This window comes from Bos javanicus, chromosome X (genome assembly GCF_032452875.1).
Source record: "Bos javanicus breed banteng chromosome X, ARS-OSU_banteng_1.0, whole genome shotgun sequence".
Taxonomy (NCBI): domain Eukaryota; kingdom Metazoa; phylum Chordata; class Mammalia; order Artiodactyla; family Bovidae; genus Bos; species Bos javanicus.
The window spans coordinates 69,139,622-69,151,277 of record NC_083897.1 but is presented as its reverse complement, the minus strand read 5'-3'; the positions used below and the strand labels follow the sequence as shown (position 1 = coordinate 69,151,277).

The 11,656-nt window shown below is 39.0% G+C and overlaps 1 protein-coding gene across 1 annotated transcript in view; it reads left to right on the top strand.

Annotated features, from left to right (window-relative positions):
- The window catches only part of APOOL (apolipoprotein O like), a 218,735-nt gene that overhangs the window by 142,800 nt on the left and 64,279 nt on the right, over positions 1-11,656 (top strand). The window lies entirely within an intron of this gene.

Here is an 11,656-nt window from a genome sequence, read left to right as displayed (position 1 = left end):
AGATCAGCTCCCCAGAGGAGACACACAGAACACCTGAGATGGGGCTCTAGCACTGCACCCAGGAAACCGAGGGGCTGCGACCAGGGAGGTGATAAGATGCACTGCCCACCTGGGAGACTGTGCTCACCAAGCACCTGGTCACCTGAGCTGCTCAGACTTGGGAAGGGCACAGAATGCAGAACAAACCGAGTCTGTGCCTTTGTGGAGTACCTGAGAACTGGAACCTGAGCAGTTTAGACCTGGGAAGTGCACGCAACCCAGGGCCCGCTTTAGACAGTTCCCCTGCAGAGCAACCTGGAGCCTGAGCAGTGTAGGCCAGAAAAGCAAACACACCATGAGCTGGGGCAAACCCAGTGTGGCTCAGACATTGCGAGTACTCTGCACACATGCCAGTGTTATTGGTTTGCAATGTTCCACCCTCCCCACAGCACAACTGAACAAGTGAGCCTAAATAAGTGACCACTTTCACCCCCTTGTATCAGGGCTGAGAATAGACACTGAAGAGACTTGAAAACACTGGAAGCCAAAATAAACAAAGAAGAGGGAACTGCTCTGGAAGTGACAGGTGAAACAGATTAAAACCTTGTAGTTAACATTGACTCAGCATTGGAAGGGGCCTACAGATCTTGAGAAGAAGTATAAGCTGTAATAAGAAAAAATCCGAAACTGAACTGACCCCACACTGCCCTCAACAGCTTCAGAGAAATTCCCAGATATATTTTACTATTATCATTTTTTAATTTGATTTTTTAAGTTCTTTATTACTCCTTTAATTTTCATTTTTATAACCTATTATTACCTTGCCAAAAAAAGACCCTATTTTTAAAGCAAATTTCATATGTATTTTTTATAAATTTTGTGATTTTGTTTTTGGTTTTTAATATTGTATTTTTGAGAGTCTAACCTCTAGATTTTTAATCTTTGCTTTTTGGTATTTGTTATCAATTCTGTACTTTCATAATACAATCTTCAGTACCCATTTTTACTTAGGAGTCTGATTACTGGCTTGATTGCTCTCTCCTCTTTTGACTCTCCTTTTTCTCCTCCAGGTCACTTCTATCTCCTCCTTCCCCCTTCTCTTCTTTACCTAACTCTGGAATCTCTTTGGGTGTTCTGGGCTGTGGAGAATACTTAGGGAACTGATTACTGGCTAGATCCATCTCTCTCCTTTTGACTCCCCCTCTTCTCCTCCTGGCCACATCTATCTCCCTCCTCCCTCTTCTCTTCTCTATGTAACTCCATGAACCTCTCTGGGTGTTTCAGAATGTGGAGAGTATATAGGGAATTTATTACTGACTATATTGCTCTCTCCCTTTTTGACTTATTACTGACTATATTGCTCTCTCCCTTTTTGACTCCCCCTCTTTTCCACCTGGTCATCTCTATCTCCCTCGTCCCTCTTCTCTGCTCTTCTCCATGTAACTCTGTGAACTGCTCTTGGTGTTCCTCACCGTGGAGAATCTTTTCACCATTAGCCTAGATGTTTTATCATTGGTGCTGTATGGATGGAGAAGTTTTGAAGCTAATGAAAGAAATCAAAGATGACACAAATAAATGGAGAAATAGACAATGTTCATGGGTCGGAAGAATCAATATAGTGAAAATGAGTATAATACCCAAAGCAATCTAAAGATTCAATGGAATCCCTATCAAGCTACCAATGGTATTTTTCAGAGAACTAGAACAAATAATTTCACAATTTGCATGAAAATACAAAAAGCCTCAAATAGCCAAAGCAATCTTGGATAGAAGAATGGAACTGGACTAATCAACCTGCATGACTTCAGACTATACTTCAAAGCTACAGTCATCAAGACAGTATGATACTGGCACAAAGACAGATATATAGATCAATGGAACAAAATAGAAATCCCAGAGATAAACCCATGCACCTATGGACACCTTATCTTTGACAAAGAAGGCAAGAATATACAATGGAGAAAAGACAATCACTTTAACAGTGGTGCTGGGAAAACTGGTCAACCACTTGTAAAAGAATGAAACTAGAACACTTTTTAACACCATACACAACAATAAACTCAAAATGGATTAAAGATCTAAATGTAAGACCAGAAACTATGAAACTCCTAGAGGAAAACATAGGCAAAACAGTCTCTGACATAAGTCACAGCAGGATCCTCTATGACCCATCTTCCACAGTAATGGAAATAAATGACCCAATCAAAAAATGAGCCAAAAAACTAAACAGACGTTTCTCCAAAGAAGACATACAGATGGCTAACAAACACATGAAAAGATTCTCAACATCACTCATTAGCAGAGAAATGCATATCAAAGCCACAATGAGGTACCATCTCATGCTGGTCAGAATGGCTGCTATCAAAAAGCCTACAAACAACAAATGCTGGAAAGGGTGTGGAGAAAAGGGAACCCTCTTACGCTGTTGGTGGGAATGCAAACTAGTACGGCCAGTATGAAGAACAGTGCAGAGATTCCTTAAAAAACTGGAAATAGAACTGCCATATGACCCAGCAATTCCACTGCTGGGCATACACAATAAAGAAACCAGAATGGAAAGAGACACATGTACCCCAATGTTCATTGCAGCACTGTTTATAATAGCCAAGCCATGGAAGTAACCTAGATGTCCATCAGCAGACGAATGGATAACAAAGCTGTGGTACATATACCCAGTGGAGTATTACTCAGCCATTAAAAAGAATACATTTGAATCAGTTCTAATGAGGAGGATGTGGATGAAATGTGGATGAAACTGGAGCCTATTATACAGAGTGAAGTATGTCAGGAAAAAAAAAAAAAAAAAAAAACACCAATACAGTAAATGCATATATACGGAATTTAGAAAGGTGGTAACGATGACCCTGTATGCAAGACAGCAAAAGAGACACAGATGTAACGAACAGTCTTTTGTACTCTGTGGGAGAAGGCAAGGGTGGGATGACTTGAGAGAACAGAATTGAAACATGTATATTATCATACGTGAAACTGATCACCAGTTCAGCTTTGATGCAGGGTGCTCAGGGCTGGTGCACTGGGATGACCCTGAGGGATGGGATGGGGAGGGAGGTGAGAGGGGATTCAGGATGGGGAATAAATGTAGATCCATGGCTGATTCATGTCAATGTATGGCAAAACCACTACAATGTTGTAAAGTAATTAGCCTCCAATTTAAATTAATTAATTTAAAATTAAAAACATTAAAACCTTAAAAACAATCACCAAAGCAACCATAAGAGATATATACTATTGCTCCTAATTTTATCAATAAAGAAACTGAAACTCAGAAAGATTAATTTTCCCAAATCTGATACATGCCAAAATGGGGACAATGTTCAAGGTCCATTCTGTAGAGATACGGTTTGAATAGAAGTAAAGAGTAACCACCATTTGCCTCCTACTAGCTATAAATGGAACCTAGAGAGCCCACCTTCTTAGCATGACAGATAAATACAGTAACATCACAGAACTATGCCAAACCTAACACAAATTAGATACAGATACATTCCTGATCTTGATCAACCCATAATAATGAAATCTAAAACTTTATGAATGATTCCTGTGGTGTTAGCTATGGTTCTAGGGGACAATTTACTCATTTAATCCTCACTTATTGTGAGGATTACTTACCCAGTGAGGTAGATAATATTATTATGTTCATTTTTCAGATAAAGGAACTGAGACTCAAAGATGTTAAAAAATTTAAGTCACACAACTGAAAGTCCAGACAAAATAAGGAAAACTCAGTTCTCATTATGACTTTTTCTGAAATGACAGAATACCCAGCTGTGGATGTGATTGGTGATGGAAGTAAAGTCTGATGCTGTAAAGAGCAATATTGCATAATAACCTGGAAACTTAGGTCCATGAATCAAGGCAAATTTGAAGTGGTCAAACAGGACATGGCAAGAGTGAACATAAACATTTTAGAAATTAGCGAACTAAAATGGACTGCAATGGGTGAATTTAACTCAGATAACCATTATATCTACTACTGTGGGCAAGAATCCCTTAGAAGAAATAGAGGCGCCATCATAGTCAACAAAAGAGTCCAAAATGCAGTACTTGGATGCAATCTCAAAATGACAGAATGATCTCTCTTCATTTCCAAGGCAAACCATTCAATATTACAGTAATCCAAGTCTATTCCCTGACCAGTAATACTGCAGAAGCTGAAGTTGAATGGTTCTGTGAAGACCTACAAGACCTTTTAGAACTAACACCCAAAAAAGATGTTCTTTTCATTATAGAGAACTGGAATGCAAAAGTAGGAAGTCAAGAAACACCTGGAATAACAGGCAAATTTGGCCTTGGAGTACAGATGGGCACAATAAAGGACAGAAATGGTATGGACCTAATAGAAGCAGAAGATATTAAGAAGAAGTGGCAAGAATACACAGAAGAACTATACACAAAAGATCTTCATGACCCAGATAATCATGATGATGTGATCACTCACCTAGAGCCAGACATCCTGGAATTCGTAGTCAAGTAGGTCTTAGGAAGCATCACTATGAACAAAGCTAGTGGAGGTGATGGAATTCCAGTTGAGCTATTTTAGATCCTAAAAGATGATGCTGTGAAAGTGCTTCATTTAATGTGCCAGCAAATTTGGAAAACTCAGCAGTGGTTACAGGACGGGAAAACTCAGTTTTCATTCCAATCCCAAAGAAAGGCAACACCAAAGAATGATCAAACTACTGCACAATTGCACTCATCTCACACACTAGCAAAGTAATGCTCAAAATTCCCCAAGCCAGGCTTAAACATTACATGAACCATGAACTTCCAGATATTCAAGCTGGATTTAGAAAAGGCAGAGGAACAAGAGATCAAATTGCCAATCTGTTGGATCACATAAAAAGCAAGAGAGTTCCAGAAAAATATCTACTTCTGCTTCATTGACTGTGCCAAAGCCTGTGACTGTGTGGATCACAACAAACTGTGGAAAATTCTTCAAGAAATTGGACTACCAGACCACCTAACCTGCTTCCTGAAAAATCTGTATGCAGGTCAAGAAGCAACAGTTAGAACTGGCCATGGAACAGACTGGTTTCAAATTGGGAAAGGAGTACATCAAGGCTGTATATTGTCACCCTGCTTATTTAACTTATATGCAGAGTACATCATTCGAAATGCTAGGCTGGATGAGGCACAAGATGGAATTAAGATTGGCAGGAAAAATATCAATAACCTCAGATATGCAAAGGACACCACCCTTATGGCAGAATGTCAAGAAGAACTAAAGAGCCTCTTGATGAAAGTGAAAGAGGAAACTGCAAAAGTGGCTTAAAACTCAACATTCAAAAAACGAAGATTATGACATCTGGTCTCATCACTTCATGACAAATAGATGGGTAAACAGTGACAGACTTTATTTTGGGGGCTCCAAAATCACTGCAGAGAGTGACTGCAGCCTTGAAATTAAAAGACACTTGCTCCTTGGAATAAAAGTTATGACAAACCTAGATAGCTTATTAAAAAGCAGAGACATTACTTTGCCAACAAAGGTCTGTCTAGTCAAGGCTATGGTTTTTCCAGTAGTCATTCATGGATGTGAGAGTTGGACTATAAAGAAAGCTGAGAGCTGAAGAACTGACGCCCTTGAACTGTGTTGTTGGAGAAGACTCTTGAGAGTCCCTTGTACGGTAAGGAGATCCAACCAGTCCATCCTAAAGGAAATCAGTCCTGAATATTCATTGGAAGGACTGATGTTGAAGCTGAAACTCCAATACTTTGGCCACCTGATGCAAAGAACTGACTCATTTGAAAAGATCCTGATGCTGCGAAAGACTGAAGGCAAGAGGAGAAGGGGATGACAGAGGATGAGATGGTTGGATGGCAGTGCTGACTCAATGGACATGAGTTGAGTAAACTCAAGGATTTGGTAATGGACAGGGGGGCCTGGCGTGCTGCAATCCATGGAGTCACAAAGAGTCAGACACGACTGAGCAACTGAACTAAACTGAACTGAACTGAGCTGAACTGAAATGCCAGAAAAGAGGTGAAAGAATTTTGTTGTTTGTTTAACAAAAATCCAACCACTTTCATAGTTTATGGTAGGGATGAATGGAGGAGGAGACACGTGTTAGGTTTCCGGCTGATGCCTTAAAGCTGTAACATTAGAAATTACAGTGTGTGATCGAGAACTGTTAACAAGTTTATTTTATATTTTGGCTCATGAACCTTATCATCACTTGAAGGTGATTTAGGTGTTAGTTTTTTAACATTTAATGTTTTTTAAACTTTATAAAATGGTGATTTTAAGGGGTTGTATCAAAAATGCATATTCTTGCTTGCAGTTACTTATTAACACAGCTTGTTCCATCTTAGAAACAAAATGACACTGTCTTTATCAGTCATACAAATTATCACCACACTGTACCTGATATATTAACAGGGGAAAAAATAGTTTTTTTTTTTTTAAATCTATTTAGACAGAAGTGTCAGTAATCAGTCTTTGCCAAAAGGTGGGAAAGTCCAGTTTAGGGACAAAGTCTAAATGATAAACGTTGTAATCTTGCTTATATTTAATAAATATATATATATATTATTTAAATTTCATGTTTTTATCATTTCCATATATTATCAGAAAATTTCTAAAATGTAACTTTAGTCTTAACATATACAGATCTAGCCTAAGTTGTTAATTTTGTAAGGCAAAATCTGCCAAATTCTATGAATCAAAATGTACATTTATAGTCTACTCTACCAAAATATTTTTAATTTAATGTATAAGCCACTTCCTATAGGTCTAAAAAATGGAAATATTTATGCACTTAAACTAATGACTACAATACATAAGATCCCCCTTACTGAAGATGCTAAGTAAAATCCGGTATTCTGAATTCTGACCCCAACTTGGTTTCTTCTAAACGTCTATTCACAATTGAGAAAGGCATTTGTATAATTATCATCTATAGCAAGCAGATGAATTTGTTGGAATCTCCCTATACTTCACAGCCAACCTTTTTTCTGTCCCTTTTAAGTTACAGGCTTTTTATTTTTACCCCTGTAAAATGCAAACAAACAAAAAGAAAGAAAAAGAAAAGGCAGGAGTTGAGGGCACAGGATGAGGATGGGTTTAAGGCAAGGAGAACAGAAATAATGCATAGCAGTTATTTTCTGAAATAAAAACTTAAAATGCTTTGGAGACATTCATCAACAGAATAATATTTTTTATAATATTTGCTGTATTTTATTTTATTAAAAAACACATGCTCATTGTAAAACATTTGGAAAATATCTGTAACAGATGAAAAATTTCCTCTAGATTTTCCTCTGATTAAAAATGAGCACATCCAAGAATTTTCATTTTCTTCCTTTCCATATATTATCAGCAAATTTCCAGTTAAAGGAAATTATGACTTAACTTATGCTGTTCTTTTACTTAGCTGAGAGTGTAAATCAGGGATGCATGGATTTTTTGTTTGTTTGTTTGTTTGTTTGTTTGTTTTGTTTAGAAAAGTTCCCCAACAGTAACTTTATGTAGAAGACAATATGCGTCCAAAGCCTAGTCTGGGAGGGAAGACTAAGAACTAGATTGCTTTGCATATAAAAACAATAAATTGGACTTTTTCCCCCCCAGGGAAAAATCTTGAGAAAGAGGCTGGGCACTTTAGGAACTAGGGAAATAGAGGTTAAATGGAAGGAAGACTTCTTGGCTTGAGGAGCAGTACCTGGCCCAACTGTGGTACACTAAGTTCTAGGGCACAAGACAGCCAGTAAAGGTTCTCTTTAAGATATCACTATTCAGTTTTAAACTTCCCTGGTGGCTCAGATGGTAAAGCGACTGCCTACAATGTGGGAGACCCGGGTTCAATCTCTGGGTCAGGAAGATCTCCAGAAGAAGGAAATGTCAATCCATTCCAGTATTCTTGCTTGGAAAATCCCATGGATGGAGTACCCTGGTAGGCTACAGTCCATGGGGTCACAAAGAGTCAGACACTACTGAGCGACTTCACTCACTCACTCATTCAGTTTTAATTTTTTTCCTACTGGATGCTGTGTGGAAATATGCCTACCAATAATTTAATGGAAGTCACTAGACTAGCCTCGGTGTTTCAGAGACATGTAAATGGAGGAATGAAGGCTACATGCCTGACAGAGGTGCTGAAAGAAGACAGCAGCTGTAGGAATTGAACACAGAGACTAGTAGAACTATAGCTTGGACTGATTGGTGAGCAGATATCTAAGAAGAAGTTTATGATAGAAAGGAGGAATGGGTAAAGAGCATAGACCCTGCTGTTACCTGGGGTAGGAACTCAAGACATTTGCTTGTTAAAGGAATACATGACTACAGAAGACTGGGAGACCTAAGAAACACATAAAATAGAAATGAAAAATCTCTCAGAGTCCTATCTGCACATAACCATTATTTACATTTCAATGGCTGTCCTTTGCCTCTCTATATATTTTTTCTCTCTACATAAAAATATATAAAATTTTAAATAAACTTGACATCATAGTAACTATCTTTCTTTACTTAACAATGTATTGTTAGTCTTCACCATTTGCTATAGCATTACATATAATGCTTTTAAAATTTGCTATCATTCAACAAATGCTTTTTTAATTAGAGGATAGTTGCTTTACAATGTTGTGTTGGTTTCTGCCATACAACATGGCAAATTAGCCATAGGTGTGTGTGTTTGTGAGTGTGTGTGTGTGTATATATACATACCCCTCCCACTTGTGCCTCCCTTCCACCCCACCACTCATTCCACACTTCTAAGTTGTCACAGAGGGACAAGCTGGACTCTCTGGCCCTCTGGACTGCAAGGAGATCAAACCAGTCAATCCTAAAGGAAATCAACCCTGAATATTCTTTGGAAGGACTGATGCTGAGCTGAAGCTCTAATATTTTGTCCAGCTGATGAGAAGAGCCAACTCATTAGAAAAGACCCTGATGCTGGGAAAGATTGAAGGCAGGATAAAGGAATGACAGAGGACAAGATGGTTGGATGACATCATTGACTAAATGGATATGAGTTTGAGCAAGCTTTGGAAGATGGTGAAGGACAGGGAAGCCTGACATGTGACAGTCCTTGGGGTTGCAGAGTCAGACACAACTGAGCAACTGAACTGAACTGAATGAGAATCATAAAATTACTTGCACTAGAAGGCCCAAATCACAGAATAAAAGAAGAATTGATTAGCTGACATTCCATACTAATATAATTGTTTATGTTTTCTTTAAAATAAATAACTAAAAGAACATAAAATCTCAGAAGTCGTTTGCTGATAATATACACATATATTGTATAAAAAAGTATACTTTGGTTTTGTTAAAACCCTTATTGACTTTCTACAGTGAACTTTCTTTCAGCTTGTTTTTTTTTTTTTTTTTAATGTTAGGTTTTTTTTTTTGGGGGGGGGGGGCGGGGAATGAAGCATCAAGATAAGAAAACAGAAAAAGAGCCAAAAGGAAAAAAAAAAGAGAGAGAGAGAGAGTAAAAAATAAAATAATTTTTAAAAAATTGATTAAGACAATAAAAAAATAAAAAATTCCCTGATGCTTCTTGTATTGTTGTCCTTACCCCATGGTGAACTGCAGCATACCTCTGCCTCCTCAGTAGGCCTTCAAGATCTCTAGATATGTCTCTGGACCCACTGTGTCAGCTTAAAGTCTGTGTGTGTTCCTCTCACCAGCATCTGTTTTTGGAGCTGGTCCGAGGCACTTATGCCCATGCAAGCCTCCACAGGCATGCTTACAGGGGCCTGTGCAGCTGGAGGAGACCTTAGAGGGTGTGTAGCACTCAGCCTGCCTGAATCTCCACAGCCAGAGTAGGTCCTTTCAGGGCTGCCACTTGATCTGCCAGGACCCACACAGCCAGAGATGACTTTGCAAAGGTTAGGGGGAGCTCAGACCTGGCGGTTCACATGGGCAGAAGAGGCCCTGGTAGGGGGAGCTCAGGCCTTGGACACCAGCAGTCATGCTGGAGCCCATTGGGAAGGGGAGACACTGAATGAATTCTTCTCCACTCTCCTAATTCTCCGAAGGTTTCTCTCCTTCCCTCCTGATCTCCGCACATTGAGCAGACCCCTCCAAAAACAGGAACCTCTTCCATCCCCTATGCACCCTTCTGGCGCATAGTCTTATCCTGTCTCCACGTTTTCTCTCTCCCTACTTCCCTCCCATGACCTACCCAGTTGCACTGAGGTTCTTTCTGTACTTTCTGGTGTCTGAGGACTCCTACTAGCACCCAAGGTGCTAGTTGTGCCCTGGTTGTGAGATGTGAACTCCATGTCCTCCTACTTTGCCATCTTGACTCCACTCCACTAAGCATCTTAAATAGAGCTTTTGTCTGGGCTTCATCTACTGCTATTTTTCCAAAAAGTTTCCAGGTTCTTTGGGAATATTTAAAGTGATATTTATTTTAAAATTTATTACACAAATATATTCACTGGAGCCCAAAAAAATAAAGTCTAACACTGTTTCCACTGTTTCCCTATCTATTTCCCATGAAGTAATGGGACCAGATGCCATGATCTTACTTTTCTGAATGATAAGCTTTAAGCCAACTTTTTCACTCTCCTCTTTCACTTTCAAGAGGCTTTTTAGTTCCTCTTCACTTTCTGCCATAAGGGTGGTGTCATCTGTATATCTGAGGTTATTGATATTTCTCCTGGCAATCTTGATTCCAGCTTGTGCTTTCAGCCCAGTGTTTCTCATGATGTACTCTGCATATAAGTTAAATAAGCAGGGTGAAAATATACAGCCTTGATGTACTCCTTTTCCTATTTGGAACCAGTCTGTTGTTCCATGTCCAGTTCTAACTGTTGCTTCCTGACCTGCATATAGGTTTTTTTAGGCTCGAAAATCGCTGCAGATGGTGACTTCAGCCATGAAATTAAAAGACGCTTACTCCTTGGAAGAAAAGTTATGACCAACCTAGACAGCATATTGAAAAGGAGAGACATTACTTTGCCAACAAAGGTCCGTCTAGTCAAGGCTATGGATTTTCCAGTGGCCATGTATGGATGGGAGAGTTGAACTGTGAAGAAAGCTGAGCACCGAAGAATTGATGCTTTTGAACTGTGGTGTTGGAGAAGACTCTTGGAGTCTTCTCCAAAACGTGGAGAAGGCCCAGGATGTGATCTGTCCTGGAGAACGTTCTGTGTACACTTGAGAAAAAGGTGAAATTCCTTGTTTTGGGGTGAAACGTCCTATAGATATCAATTAGGTTTAACTGTTCCATTGTATCACTTAAAGTGTGTGTTTCCTTGTTAATTTTCTGTTTAGTTGATCTACCCATAGGTGTGAGTGGGGTATTAAAGTCTCCCATTCTTATTGTGTTACTGTTAATTTCCCCTTTCATCTTTGTTAGCATTTGCCTTACATATTGCAGTGCTCCTATGTTGGGTGCATATATATTTATAATTGTTATATCTTCTTCTTGGATTGATCCTTTGATCATTATGTAGTGTCCTTCTTTGTCTCTTTTCACATCCTTTACTTCAAAGTCTATTTTATCTGATATGAGTATTGCTATTCCTGCTTTCTTTCGCTCTTCATTTGTATGAAATATCTTTTTCCAGCCCTTCACTTTCAGTCTGTATGTGTCCCTAGGTTTGAGGTGGGTCTCTTTTAGACAGCCTATATAGGGGTCTTGCTTTTGTATCCATTCAGCCAGTCTTTGTCTTTTGGTTGGGACACTCAATCCATTTACATTTA